Genomic DNA, 16046 nt, shown 5'->3' with positions numbered 1-16046 from the left:
ACAAAGAACCCAAACCTTTGAGAAATGCCTTTCGCTCCCTGAGCAGAAGGTGCCACATTCTTCCCCGACATTATTCTTTTCAACACTTTACATGGTGTTAGATCACTTTTCTATAATCACTCCATTCTCTTTTATGAGGCTTGAGGTTTAATTGGAGGTTCCAATAAGACGTTTTATGTGTTTAATGGATTTGGGTATAATAACCAGAGACTGTAATGAAAGTCAGAAGGCCGGCTGACTTTTAATGAAGCTGCATGGCGTGGGGGTAGGGGAACGGATCTTTCAGAGAGACATCAACAGCCTCTACCGCAGTTAGACACAAAAATACTTAGGGAAGAAGGAAGGTGTCTGGATATGTATCCAACCCTTGCTACAACAGACACTGAACTTGGCGGGGGGGGGGGGGGTCAGTTCAGTGCTGGGACATGCTTAGATAATATCTCCCACTGGCCGCCCAGGGATGTGGCCCACACTTTCTCTGGTGCCCCCTCTGGGTCCTCAGCCTGCATCGCTGTGCCACCAACTACCACTTGTCCACTGGCACCATTTCTAACCCTTCTAACGATGCCGCTGCCTCCCTGCCTGTCTCCAAAATACACACTCTCATCTTTTTAATGATTGCTCACGAAATTTTTCTCTACTGGGCACTGAAAGGAAAATGAGATTAACAAAGAGAGCAAGAAACGAGAGAATTAAACATGACGGGAAACCTTCCCGGGCGCAGCTACCTCCAAGCGATTTTAGTGTGTATTGCTGGTTAGGCATTCCTTACTTTCCCAGCCCTCTTGGGAATATTTGGTAATTGCAGACAAGCATTCTCACCACAGAGATGTGTTAAATTTATATACTTGAAATACTGTGTAGTACATGTCTCAAGCATTAAGTCCTTGGCCTATACATGGCAATGGACAACACATAAGTGACCACTCACAACCCAGGACCCTTCGCTCTTTCTGGGGTGAAAATGTGAAGCATGGATGACCTTTGCTCCCCATCCAGGCCACACAGCCTGACAGTTCCACCTTTTATTAAAATGTGAAGGGCACCAGTTATGGTCTGTGCTCTTTTTCCAAGACACCTCCACCAGTGGTTTTCAAATTGCATGAGACACAGCAAAGGTGCTCACTCCTTAATAGTCTGGAGTCCCGGTCCCCAATCCTGCAAACTGATTCAGCTGAACTCAGGAGCCCCAGCTGTGATTGCAGCTGCAGCCAGGTCTTACCCCCACTGATCCCGAGGACCACTTTGTGAGAACCTGAACTCTAGCCCTTACCTGGAGGAGCACAGGTCCGTGGCCCGTCTGCATTGTCCCTCCATCCCATCCCTTGGACTGCTGCCACTGCCCAGGCTCACTTGAGCTCTCTGGGGTCAAGGTTGGACCCTTCAGGTGACTAGTATTGAGCACTGGTTTGTTCTTTCACTTCTCCGAGAAGGCCACAATTGTTTGCAAATGCGCTGTTTAATTTGCTAGCAACGTTGGCTTATGGTTTGGGGTTCATTTCTACTTAATCCGTTTTTCTAGTCATCCCCACATTTGGATAGACACCATAATCATCTGCAGAACCTGCCAAACACGATGTTGAAGTTTACCCCAGGCCTACTTAGTCCAGATCTCTGAAGTCTGTGCCAGGGGTTCTGTGACTCTATAGGGGATTTAGAAGTCACCAAACATTGAACATCATTTTGTAAGCCAGTTGTTCTGAAGCATCGAGATGTGTCTAGCTCTCCTAGGGAGTGATTCCACTATTACACTGAGCTCCACGCCCAGAAATCCCACTTGGTAGATCTGAGAGCTGAGTGCTCTAAGAAGGATGCTTCTGGACCAGGGTCCACAAGTGAAGAACCACACTGACTAAGCTAACATCTGGGAGCAAGTCGTACTTATAGCCATGTGGTACCCACCACACCAAGCATCCAGTGCTCCTTCAAATAGCTTCTTTCCACCCCTAGGTAACTCCGTTTGTTTTAATGTTTTGAAGTGAAGTAGAATTATATTGCTTCCTCCTCGAGCCCTTACCCCCCCCCCAGCCCCTTCCCTCTCGGACCTCTCCAATGCTCCCTTACTCTCTCTCTCTCTTAAGCTTATTTTTTAAGATTTAGTTTTATTTTTACTTATGTGTATGTGTGCATGTCTGTGTATGCCTATGCCATATGTGTACAGATACATGCAAAGGCCAGTAGAAGGCATCAGTTTCCCCAGACCTGGAGTTGGAGGCGGTTGTGAACTGCCTGATCCCAGATCAAAGCCCGAGAGGACTTTTGGGTCACAGATCACCAGCAGAAGGGCAGAAGTGGTAACCAGAGGCAACCTCTCCAGGCTCTTTGCACTCTCTCACCCTCATTCAGAGGTACAGATGTTGTGGGGTATCTCCCAGAGAAGACTATGGACACAGGTTTAAGCCCGTAGTATTTATTAGCCAACCAGCCACGACACTGTGTTTAGGATCCCAGTGTAGCCCTGAGCCTTTCTCAGGGTGAACTTTTAAGCACAAACCCGGACCCTGGGTTGGCATTCTTCAGCCAACATGAACAGTTAGCCACAAGGGGAACTACAGAAGGCAAAAAGCAAGGTTAGTACCTTTAGAGACTTTCCCAGAACTGTGGACTGATGGATTAGGTCTTTGTTCTTATTTTGGCAGGTGGTGCTGTCCATATGCTGAGATTTACAGCTTGAATGGTACACCCATCATGGAGTCAATTGTGCTAAGGTCTGGGGATCTGTTACAAGAGTTACCCTGTAACCTTAAAATGACATTGGCAATAAGAATAATGAAGGTAGAGCATTGCTCCTCACCTTTTGCTGATTATTTTACATGGCCCAGTTCGGGTTCAGCCTGTTAGGCTGTTCCTGCTCCTTCCTTTTTCTCATGTTATGGGCATTTCTTCAAACTTAACTTCATAAATGCCACTCTTGTCCCACCCCACAGAACTCCAAAAGCATTTCTGGGTCGTGGCCATTTTGCGGGTAAGTTTAGGGGAAGGCAGAGATGAGGGGGAATCGCACAGACACTTTGACATCCCTCTTATGCCGGTTCTTCGTTGGAGTCTTCTTTCTTCGATGTGTAGATTAATTTACATACCATCTTCCTCTGATTTACATCCTCCCATCTAAATCACTCCCACGGCCTCATCTTCCCTCAGTCACAAAGGGGCCTTCTTTGGGATTCTTCCTCCTTAGAAATCAGGAGGAAGGGAATGACGTCTACCTTTCCGGTGTTAGCTTCTGGTATTATAATGAAATACCCAAGATTATTAATTTGAAAGAAAAAGGGTTCATTGTGCCTTGCGGTTTCACAGGCTTCTGTTCATGGTCATTTGGTTCTGTCACTTGAAGCCTATCCCTAACCAGAGCACTGTGATTGTTCCTGTTAAGTGTCAGCTTCATAGAATCACCTGGGAGACTGGCCTCTGGGTATACCTGGGGTGGGGCATTTTTCTGGCCATGTTAAGATAAGATGATCTGCCAAATGTGCTGGCGCCACCCCCTGACCGGGACCTGGACTGTATAAACAGAAAAATGGCACTGAGCACCAGCACACATTAACTTCCCCGTTCCCTGGCTGTGGGTGTCATGTGACCAGCTGCTTCAAATCACTGCTGCCTCGACCTCCCTGCCATGATGGACTCTACCCTTTCTCCCTTACGTAGCTTTTGTCAGAATATTTTATTTAGCAACAGGGAAACCAAGACACACACTGTGGTTTGAGCGTGTGATGGCTCAGACTGGCTTACTTTATTGGACCAAGAAACAGAGAGAAAGGACTCCAGACTCCTTTAAGGGCTCATGCCCAGAGATCTAACTTTCTTTCACTACATCTGTGCTTGCTGGATTTTTATCAACTTGACATAAGCTATCGTCATCTCAATTGAGAAAAATGTCTCCATGGGATCAGGCTGTGGGTAAGCCCATAGAACATTTTCTTTTTTCTCTTTTCTTTCCGTGTGTGTGTGTGTGTGTGTGTGTGTGTGTGTGTGTGTGCGTTTTGAGACAGGATTTCTCTGTGTAATTTTGATGTCTGTCCTGGATCTTGCTCTGTAGACCAGGCTGGCCTCAAATCACAGAGATCCACCTGCCTCTGCCTCCCGAGTGCTGGGATTAAAAAGGTGTGCACCACCATTTTATGATTGTTCCATTGATGATGAACAGTGATATGGAAGTATAAGCCAAATAAACCCATTCCTCTTCAAATTGCTTTGGTAATGATGTTTCATCATAGCAATAATAACCCTAACTAGGACAACATCCCATCTCCCAACACTTCCTCCACTTTCCAAAGACCCTATGGGGTGGCAACCGAGACTTTAGCATATGAGTTATGGGGGGATAGTTAAGTTTCATACCATAATACCTCCTCCACCTCTAAGCCTCCCCAAGCACTAACTCCAACAGAGGAAACCTGGGGGGGGGGTTCTCTTTTGGAACAACTGCCTTTGGACAGTGTCTTAGTTAGGGTTTCTATTGCTGTGAAGAGACACCATGACCACAGCAACTCTTACGAAGGAAAACATGTAATTGGGGCTGGTAACAATTCAGAGGTTTAGTCCATTGTCATCATGGTGTGAAGCATGGCAGCGTGCAGGCAGACATGGTGCTGGAGAAGGAGCTGAGAGCTCTACATCTTGACCCACAGGCAATAGGAAGTGAACTATCGACCACACCAGGAATAGCTTGAGCCTATGAGACTTCCAAGCCTGCCCCTACAGTGACACACTTTTTCCAGCAAGGCCACACCTACTTCAACAAGGCCACACCTCCTAATAGTGCCACTCCCTATGGGCCAAACATTCACACAAAAGAGTCTATGGGGGCCGTACCCATAGGCAGAGTTCACATATCAGATGTGCTCTTTTTCCCCAACACAAAGCTAATCCAGACACAGGAAGAAGGTAGAAGCAGTGTATTCTGAGAGGTCTATGAGGTAGTGTGCCCAGGAGCCTTTCCTGGGAGGCAATGAACTGCTGATGGAATTGGAACACTTAGATCCATTGAAGGATCTGAGGAATGCACTTGAATATGCAATGTGAGCACGTGAAGCCTTTGGGGACAGGAGAGGGTGGCATGTAGGAAAATGCACCTGGCAACTCAACGTGCATTCCTAGGGCCTTTGAGGATGAGAGGTGAGGGCGGACTCACTTGGGAAGGAGCCCTGAAATAACCTGAAAGGAAGAGAACAGCTACATCTCCCTCATCGCTCTCAACTGTGAACCCCTTTGCGAACAGACCCTCCCTTCTACCGCTCCCACATGCATTCTTGAGAGCAGTCTACCATTAGCTGGCAAAGGAGGCTGGCACACGGCCATGAAGACTTCAGAGCATCTTCTGAGTCTCCCACCACAGCGTAGAGTCCCATGACTCCGCAGCAGGATGATTCACCCAAGTCGGCTGAGGGCAGGGAAGACAAGTGATGAGCAGAGGCCATTATTAGAGAGCGCCCACCAAGTTCAAATCGCCAGTGGTTGCAGCGCCGCCTGGTGGCGAGGCCTCACTGTGCTCCCATGGATTGGCCCCGTTCTGGGTGCTACGGCTTCTAAGCATGGCCGGATCTCGGTGAACACCGGATTCACTCGTGCTGCCCGATTCTGACTTTACCAGACAGAATCCTACCGAGCCTCTTATACCCTTGTGGGATTTCTCTCTGGCCTTGAATAACCAGAAGGATCTAAGGCTTTTGGAAGGAACAACGACAACGAAAATACTATTTCACACGGCAGCTAAAATGTGTGCACAGGGTGCTAATATGTGTTTAAACTTCAAGTTACCCTGAAACGTTCAGTCACCAAATTTCTAATGTAATGACTGTATAAGGGCCCCTCTCCTCTTACGTTCTCATGGCTCAGGGCCCCCAGCTGCCATCTGGCACCTCACTGGATGAGCATAACTGTGCATTTGGGTTTAACACACACACACACCCTGCCGTTTTCTTACATTTATGAACATACAGACTCTGAGTTTACTAATAAAGACGAACCCTGGATTCCGTGGGATCACTGTGGATGGCTGATTATCAGTATATTTCATGCAGGGATTGATTCATTAAGGAAGAGGGAATCCAGACATATTTGGAATTCGTTTTTCAGCTCTGTTCCTTCTGTTTTCAGACTTTGCTGCCGGGTCCACATCTCTGCCAGGAGAGGGAAACACTCTTTCCAGGGCGCTGGGGTTAACAACTTCTTTCTCATCTCCTGGAAGCGTTCACCAGCTGGACCTTTGTTTAACAGTGTCTCTGAAGCCGCGTGCTCCGACAGCTTGCTTGATGGATGGAGCCGTCGGCACACCCCCAATGCAGAGCGGAGGAGGACAGCGCCTCCTCACCTATCAACTCTATAAATCAGAGGAATAAAAATGAGTACCAGGCTAGGTCCAGGGAGTCTTTTCTCATTCTAGTATTCTTTAGATTCTAATCTTCACAGTGTGCTCCACGAAAAAGAAGAGAAGACTTCGATGGTGCTTTGCTTTAAAGAATTAGCATTGATTTCCTCTGTGAATGGCTGCTCATGAGCAAGGCATCTAGAAAAATCCACAGTACACATGCGAGCCTGTCCTCTGTGACGTGGGATGATGATTTGGGGCACGAGAAACGTGGTGTGAAGTGCAGTGAGGGAGATGGGAGGGGACATGCCAGCAGTACAAGGGAATGGGTAAAGGAGAAAGAGAAGCCGGGATCTAGCCGAGGGAGCCAGGGAGGAGACCGTCTCTGTGTACCTACAGCCTGTGAGGATTTTCCTGGCTCCCGGACACTTCTTTTCAAATCTCCCGCTTGTTAACCTTCCAGTTTCCTGGAGTGAGCAGAGATCCTCTTGATGCTAGGAATTCAGTTTTGTGTACCCAGGTTCTCAGACTGACATCCATAACAGAAACCCAGTGTATGACCTATGGATGGATGGATGGATGGATGGATGGATGGATGGATGGACGGATTCAGGCACATTAGCAGGATGAGTACAGAAATTCTTCATGAAGAAAGTACTGCACAGCCTGGTAAGAGTATTGTAGAAAACTGACCTGGATTATTATATGTAAAGGGGCATTGTGGGGAAGTAAACTTCGGGAATAAGCATGGGATCTTGAGGGGCGTGGCAGCACATGACTGTAATCTTAGCACTCAGGAGATGATGAATTCCAAGCCAGCCTGGGTTATATAGCAAGACACTCACTCACTCACTCACTCACTCACTCAATCAATCAATCAATAAAGTATGGGATATCAAATCTCATTCTCCAATAAGAAAACCAAGCTCTTACACTTTGAACTGAGGAGCCGGGGTGTGTTTACAGAGTCCTTCACTGGGGAGGTAAGCAGCCCTGCTTCAAGTGGGCATTCACAGAATTGATCATTCCCCCTTTCTTGAGGGCCATCGGCCTCCCCATGGAATAGGAGGCCCTTTAAAGTCCAGCACTGAGGTGGTCCCACCATGTCCAGGCCACTTAGGCTTCAAGGTCTCAGCTTCCCCTGAGAACACTGAACGACAGCGCTCACACCTTGAGTGCTAAGCAAAAGCCAGAACAAAAAGCGAGAGGCTGTCAGGGAAGCCTGTAAGGGATAAAAATAGCCAAAAGGCAGATAAATGCAGTAAAATATTTTGTCATTTGCTTTGCCTTAACGTTTTTGCTACTCTTCACAGAATTGAAAAGACATCCTTTTGCAGAGTGGCAGCCTGCTGCCGGCTGTAGGGAGCTGCTGGCCGCTGCTGATAAACAGATGACAGGATCCCCTGAATGGCTCTGTATCTTGCCCAAAGCAGATTTCTGATTAATTTTTTTTTTTTTTTTTTGCCACCCGCCCCACTTGACCACTGAAAAAGATTTGGCTGGAGTGGAGATATTTCCCTCTTAACCAAATCCTTTGGGTGTTTTGAAAACTTTCCAAGTGAGAAAATAAACCCCCTTACTCAGCCTGAGTCAGGTGTTCACAGCACATGGTAAAGATGGCTGCTGAGGACGCTGCTGGCTGCTTCACTGGGCCCCAGGATGGCTAACCCTTCCTCAGACTGCCCTGGCTCCTAGAGAGCTGCTCCAAGCTTTCCATTTGGAACGTCTTTGTCAGGACCCAGGCAAAGCTGAGGGACGTTAGGCATTGAGCAGTTGACAGCGCTCTGAACGTCAGGGGGCTTCTTCCAAACCACCATGTTGAGTTCTCTCCCTGTGGAAGGGTCAGTGTGTGGACTTCACACTTCCGTCTTTAATAGGAGTTTATGGTTTCGTATTTTCCCCTCTGAGCAATTCGGTTCATCTGATCAATCAATATGTCTATTGCAATTTAAAAAGGATGTAATTGGCACAAAAATCTCCTATTTTCTGAGCAAAATGATGCATGCTTGAAATCCCAGCATGTAGGAGGAATGAGGCAAGCGGGTCAAAAGTTCTAGACCAACCTTTGAGCTACAAAGTGGGAAAAGGCTAGTGCTCATAAACGAGACCGTTCACGTCAATCCTAACAATTCATGGCACTGAGGTCGCTATTAACAGTCTCTGCTTTACAGAGGAGGGAAACAAAGCTCGAAGGCACTGTGCATAAACCGCCTAAAATCTAAAAATGGCAGGCAAAATTCTAACCTCAGGCCTATCTGCTCAGAGGCGGAGCTCCTAATCAGGCCTGACAGGTGAGTGGTGGTGCTAGACCTGGCATTGTCGGGGCTCACCCACACTGTAATTTTGGATCCCAGCCTTTCCCAACTGAATGCTTTAGGCTTGCGTTTCCAGCAGATCACCCAAGCCTAGGCCTTGAATGAAGGCCAAGATCTTAGCTGCAGGTTGCTATAGGAATGAGGTTCAGTTATCCAAACACTGGGTACCCAGACCTCCTGGAGTGACAAGTCCTTCCACTAACCTTGCTGGAGAGGTGGCTGAGGCACCTGAAGAAGGATGCTGGTCTGGGAATTGCTGGGCTGGTTTTAATCTTGCTTAGAAACCTGCTATGGATTTTGGATACTCACCTAAAGTCTTGAGATTCACCTGTTCTGCCTGAAGTTGGGGCTGCGGGTAACAGAAGAGGATTGCTAATGAAATGACTCAGAAAGAAGGAAGGTGACAATTCATCTGAAGAATTAAAGTGATGGGATCCTGTAATGGACACGGGTTCCAAAGAGTGATGCAGTCATTTTTCTCACGCACCTTCTAGTACCTGCAGTATTTGTTTGGAGTTGTTGAACTGGGTTGGGGGGACTTGGGGGTGTTTTGTGACTAACGAGCAAGGGCATTTCTGAGGGAGTGAGTCTAGAGAGGCTGGGAAGCATTTTCAATCGAGGTTGTGCAGAGCTGAATGCAAGAGCTGTTTTTTCTTGAATGGAGAGGGATGGGTAGATGTGTGAAGGGGACCTTTCCTCCTAACTGGGAAAAAAGGGGGTCAAATTAACTTCAGAGCAGGTGATTGGCATGTCCTCTGGGGAAGCAGCCACAGGATTTAGTCAGCCCTTGGAGAGTCTTTGTGTTGGTTAGTGAGAGGACTGAGAATATTAGGTACCTTAAGGGTCTCAGGACTTTGGAGTTGGAGAGACGACTCCATGGTTAAGAGCATGTATTGCTCCTGCCGATAACCCAAATTTGACTCCCAGCACCCACATCAGGCAGTTCACAACTACCTATGACTACACACACACACACACACACACACACACACACACACACACACGCATGTGTACATCAAACCTACCTCCCCACACACACACAAATAAAACATTTTTTTAAAGAGAAAGTTGGAAAGCATATATTAGTTTGGTTCTTGTGGGGTATAGCATTATAAGATAAACCCACAAGCATAGAATATAGAAAATACAGTACTCCCCTGCCCTTGGCCTATCCTTGACCACTAATCCTGCTGCTCTGGGCAATTTTAAAGGTGCTATCTTTAAACCCTTTCCAGCCTTGAGCTCTCCATCTTTAATCTAGAGTTTGGCTCTGCAGGCTGTTTCTTCATGCTTGGAGGTGACCAGTGTAGCTCACTGCTTTCTGTTGACTTTTAATTTCACGGGTTGACATCACACGTGACCCTTGACGGATGGATGAGTAGGGCTCAGGCCACTCTGTCACCGCTTCTCTCCCCCAGTACTCTGCACTGCTGCTTTTCTAGAGGCCTCCCTGGGTGAGCCTCTCCACTCGAAGTCCAATAGTAAAACCCCTATTCCTAACCCTAGTTCTCCCCGACTCCACTTGATTCCTGCATCTCTCTGGCCCGGAATTTACTTTTAAAATGTCCCCTCCCGGGCACTCAGGCAGGGAGATCGGGATCTGTCAATGGGTGGTCTATGGGCAGGCCTCTGGGAATCTGGTGCCTGTGATGTGGCACCTTGCACAGCTTGGTGCAGTGGGAAGGGCCTTGGACCTGCCTAGGCTCAGTGTGCTGGCCTTTGCTGACTCCACATGGGAGACCTCGATTTGGGTGATGTGGGGATGTGGGGTGGCTTGGGAGAGAGGGCTGGGGGGTGGGAGGAAGAAGGAGGGGGGAATCTGTGGATAGGATGTGGAGTGAGTAGAAAATTTCTTAATAAAGAAAAATGAAAAAAAAAGTCCCCTCACTAAAGTTCTTCATTACATCTTCCATGAGCTCTTACTACTAGAAGCTCAAGTTCCTAGATTAACCTTCTGTTTTTCATGTGTTAACGTCACACTAGGCTTGGTGACTGCTCCCAGTTATGAGTGGTGGGCTCTAGCAGTATAGGCCATTCTCTGGCTTCTTACCTGACCGAAAATGGAGAGGTCAGGTCAATGTGTGCCCTCCACTGGGAAACACAAGTAGAAAACCCATAGAGCCACCCCACAGTGGTGGAGCATGTTGGCTGGCCCTCCACAGGTGGTGGGGAAGTTCTGGGTGTGTTTTCCTGTAGGCTGAGTGGCCTTTCCTTTCTCTGTAGTGATGATCTGGACTTGGCTTGGGATCTGCTCTACCTCTCCTTCCAGCACTTTTCACACAGAACTCCCCTAACCAGTGTGTGTGTGTGTGTGTGAGAGAGAGAGAGAGTGAGAGAGAGAGAGAGAGAGAGTTCTAGTATTGTTACTCAAGAAATGTCCACTTTTTTTTTTTTTTTGAAAAACCTCTTGCTGGCCTACACTTTGACCAGTAGGCTGGACCAGTTGGCCAGTGACCCTAGGGACCTGCCTGTCTCTGCCTCTGTAGCACTGGAGTTACATGCATGAGCTACCATGCCAGACTATTTTTCAAATGTGGTCTACAAGGGCAAATGATAAGAGAAGTGGGTCAGAACTGATTGTGGTCACCTTGATCTCACTAATCAATGCACTTTAAATAAGAAAACATCAATTCTTCAAGCCTCTGTACAGATGCTAGTTTTTTGTCGCTCTGAAAAGAAAATTTAAGTCATCAACCCAGCTACAAACCCTTCCATCTACAACGATGACCTGTCTGCATGACACACTAGTACAACAGTGCTACAAACATTATAGGAGTAACCAATCACCATCTGATTGGAGTGAAGACCCACTCCAGGAGACGGAACACAAGCCTGACGCTTCTCAGTTAGCCACGAACCTGAGACTAGATAGGCTATGGACCTGGGGAAAAAACCAAATACTACTGTTCTGCTAAAACCATGGCAATAAAATGACTCCTAATGACATTATGCTATACTCATAGATCAATGTTCTGCTCAGCCATCATCAGAGACGCTTCCTCCTGCAGGAGACTGGAGCAAATATAGAAACCCACAACTGGGCACTATTCAGAAATGGAGAAACCTTGGAATACCCAGTCATAAATGGTATATCTTCATCAAATTCCTTCCCTTAAAGCTCAGGGAAGAAGGGGATGAGAAAAGATTGTAAGATCTGTGGAGATGGAGGACTCCAAGGAAACAGTGCCTTCCAGATACAACAGCACTGACGCACTTAGGCACACACAGAGATTGTGGCAGCATGCACAGAGCCTGAGCAGATCAAGCCAAATGGGGTCCCAGCACAGAGAGGGAGAGTGGATGCCAGCCCCTGCCCCGATCCAGAAGCTGTCTCCAATTGGTGACTACTCTTAAACTAGTTTTCTCCAGTGACGCCTCACTGTGTATACAAACCACACTTAAAGGTAGGTCCCGGGCCCAATAGTAGATGGCCAACACAGAAAGAACTTAGTGATGGTGGGGTTTTTGTTGTTGCTGCTGTTGTTTGTTGTTTGTGGTTGTTTTTTTAAACAGGACTGAGAGGATATGCTAATGGGCATTGGGAAACGATTTGTTCCTCAGTTATGTGCTCATGGTTCTGTGTGCATTTGAGCTACTAGGCTCAGAAAAGCCCAGAGATTACCTAATGTTTGTTCTTAAGCCATGCATCCATTCTCTGTGCACACATTAAACTCACGGATGGTGCACATACAATTGCAAAAGGCAAGTCAGGCCACTGTAAAAAGAGCTAAACTCTGATGTCATGGAAATCGCTAGCAGATAGAGTGGAGAGGCCTGCAGAGTTCTGGTATTTTGCAAGCATCTGTTATTAGTCTAATTCTTATGAATTGAGGTTGCCTAAGACAAGCGTGCAAGAGGTTAGTGCTGAAAATTTCAAGTAGCGTCAAATCAGGGACCCATGTGGACCCATAAAGAGGGACCTGAGTGAAGGAGTAAGAAACACACAGTTGGGACAATACATTTCAAGTAGATGTTGTGTAAAAATGCACCTCACAGACCTTAGCTCTATGCAAGCATTGATGCAGACTAATTACTGAATTATTTCAAGGAAATTCTCTCCCAACACCACCATCTGGGGACTGACTGAGCTATATTTCTAGACCAAAAGAATTGCCATCAGAACAATCCCTCACAAGCATGAGTTGTACACACTAGCACTAGGCATTTGTGTATAGGGGAACCAACGCAATTCCTGTGAGCTTCAATGGTTCAAAAATCTGGTGTGTACACCAAATCTGATTAAACACGGTCTGGAAAAGGATCTATTGTTTTTGCTTTAGAAAGATCATGTGTAACCTAAGTTTTGGATTTCAGCATAATGATGCTGAGATTTACTGGGAATTTAAGAATCAATACTCACTTGTCCATGCTACTGAATCACATTTTCCTCTAAACAGAGTTAATGAAAGCCTCCATTCAAGTAAGCTCTAAGGATATATTTTCATTTTGTGCTGCTGCTGAACAATCACTCTTGACTTGGCAGCCTCTTAAATGTGTGTTAAACATATATCAGAACCAGGAAGGCCAAATATATCCCTTAACATCCCACCAGTTTTAAAAGTATAATGCTAGAACAAGACAACAAAATCTGCCTAGGCTTTTGGCTTCTACAGCCTTAGGATTTAGGCTGTTCACAAGGGCTGGGTACTCAAGACAGTGAACATTACTAACAAGGAATGCCTTTAGGTTCTCAGGCCAGCATCTTTATTTTTACTTTGCTCACAGATCAATGAGTTTGATTATATAGTTGTCAAAGAAATTAGAAGCAGCGGTGTAAAGGGATGGCCACGTAACTACTACAGCTCAGGTACAGAAAGAAAAACTATAAAACATAGAAGCAAGTATTCTAAGAGTACTGTAGGATGAAGTCATTTCATGAATTTGAGAGCAGTGTTAAAGCTCAAATACCTCATAGGAGCCGAAAGGCACTCACCCTGCCCTTGTGTTACCGTACCCACAAGATAATCCTGTGGTTCCTGGAAAATGGTTGGTATTCTCTTTCTAAGATGTAGACAGTAGTAAAGAACATTTGAGAAAGATTCCCCCAGCATAATCAAGAGGTCAATATTAACTTGAGATTCCTCATGGATTCAGTTGAATTTATATCCTGTGAATGTTCAAAATCCAATATCTTAGTCAGATTTATCTGAAACAGAAAAAAATTAAAAGAAACACTGTTTGCTCATGACTATGAGGTGTATGTATATACAAACATATGTTAGTAAATGATGTCGACATATGCGTGTGTAGAAGCATATAGCACTATCTTGTTTAAAGTCAGTACATATGTACATATATACATACACACCGTGCTTAGGAGCTATGAAAAATCTGGCATCAGAATGGTTTTTCAAGTACAGTGGAACAATACATGAGGATCTGTAACCTGTGACTGCTCTATGGTTTAGGCTGTTTGTCATAGTTTCGTCCTACATATTAGGAGACTCTTTTCATACTTAATATCTAACATTATTTGGGTATTCTAGCCACAACATTGAGAAAATAAATCATATGGACTTTGAAGCTTGTCTTTCTGGTTCATATCCCAGACTTAAGGGCTTGGACTGAGAGTCAAAGTCATGATCATACTAATAGTGCCTCATGTTTAGCATCTGGGCCAGTTACAAAGCACTTTTATCTGGAAGCACCACCTGAGTAATACAGTGTGAAGTTTTGTTTGTTTTTTATTAACAACAACTAAATTCTAACACTCTATCTGTTGGGGAAAGGGGTCTATTCATCTTGTGGTGGATTCTCACGATGTAGACTTGTCTGAGTTCACATGATGTCACTCCACAAATTCATCTATTTCTCATAACTTTATAACTAGTGTTGACATCTAAAGACTTGATTAGTCTCAGATTTACTTTAAGAGAAAGGGGGAGAGAGGGAGGGAGGGGGAGGGAAAGAGAGAGAGAGAGAGAGAGAGAGAGAGAGAGAGAGAGAGAGAGAGAGAGAGAGACTTTGAGAAGGACTGCGAACTTCCCAGTGAATTGTTTCAGAAGGCTCACAATGTCTGGGTGTCTTTCCATTAATGCCCTTAAGATTGATGGATCAACTCAGGTTGTCAACCTAATCCGTCCATCATAACATTTCCCATCAATGTTTAACCTATGCTTAGAGAAGCCATTGGTCATTGCCTAAAATAGACGTGTTACTTCGCTTGGTTTCCAAATGAAAATGTTCTAATCCCACTAGTTCCTGTGCATTCATTACCCAATCCCACAAGAAGGACTTTACCTTTCTCAACTAACTGGAAGCCCTAAAATATGCTTAACATTGAAGAGGAGAAGTAGCTATCCTGAAAAGATGATGCTTCCCTACAACAGAGGCTGGACCTGGCTTCAGAGGATTCTACAAACTGGGAGGGCCTCGGCAGGTTAAAGCAGTATTTCCCTTGGAATATGGAGTGAAAAGACGAGACAAAACTCTAGGGAAAGGCTCAGTTAGTTGCAGCTGACTTTAGTCTAGCCCAGTCGGCTAATGAACCGCTCTGAGGATGGGTGAATAGTGAGTCATGACCGTGGACTGGCCCCACCGGGGGAGATTCAAGGAGGAGGAGTAACGTCTCTGGGAATGAGGGAGTCTGGGGTCTCTACCCAAGTAAAAAGAAAACTGAGGCAAATGTGGCTAGACCGTTTCCAGGACGCAAGTAACGCTGAGTAGCCATGAACCAAGCCCTGGAATGTGTATTCGGAGGAATTCATGAAGGGCCTGGGTTTGGACAACAGAAACATTTTGCTGTCCCCACTGGGGTCCCACCTATGTCTCAGCCTGTCTGGCGCAGCTGACTCCACATGGCCCTAATTAGAAATCACATCCTTTCCTGTGACAGAACATTCTTCTGGACCTGACGCTGGTTCCAAAGGAACCCAACCCAGATGAAATGTGGCCCAGGCTGGCTTCATATGGGCAATATATTCACCACGACTTGAAACTGGTACCCAATCAGCAGAGCCCCCGCTCTGTTTTGGCCACATCTGACCCTCACTCATCTCAGTCGAAAAAGTTCCCAAAAGAAGCAGAGTTGAAGAATCAGGATAAGTAAAGTATGGAAGATCAAAGCCTTGCCCAGGGCTCCGCCCACCCCTCTAGCCCCACCCCCGACACTTCTTCCCTTGGGATCCCAGCGTCCATGCCTCCTGCTATATTTAGGGATCCACTGCTAACAGCTATTACCACTCCAACCCATTAAAAGGAAATTCCTTTTACTGCTGCATTCCTTATACTGAAGAGCACTAAGAATTATTTTTAGACTTAAAAAATAGCAGTTTGCTGGTGCTTGCCATCCAATTTGTAACAGATTTCCAGAGATTAACACTTGCTAGGCTTGTTGGCCACATTTAATCACAAAAGTAATTCTGCATTCCATCAGTCTACTCAGCTCCGAGGACAAAAATAGCCCTGCAATCTGGTTGGGT

This window comes from Peromyscus leucopus, chromosome 9 (genome assembly GCF_004664715.2).
Source record: "Peromyscus leucopus breed LL Stock chromosome 9, UCI_PerLeu_2.1, whole genome shotgun sequence".
Lineage (NCBI taxonomy): Eukaryota > Metazoa > Chordata > Mammalia > Rodentia > Cricetidae > Peromyscus > Peromyscus leucopus.
Note: the sequence above shows the minus strand (reverse complement) of the source record.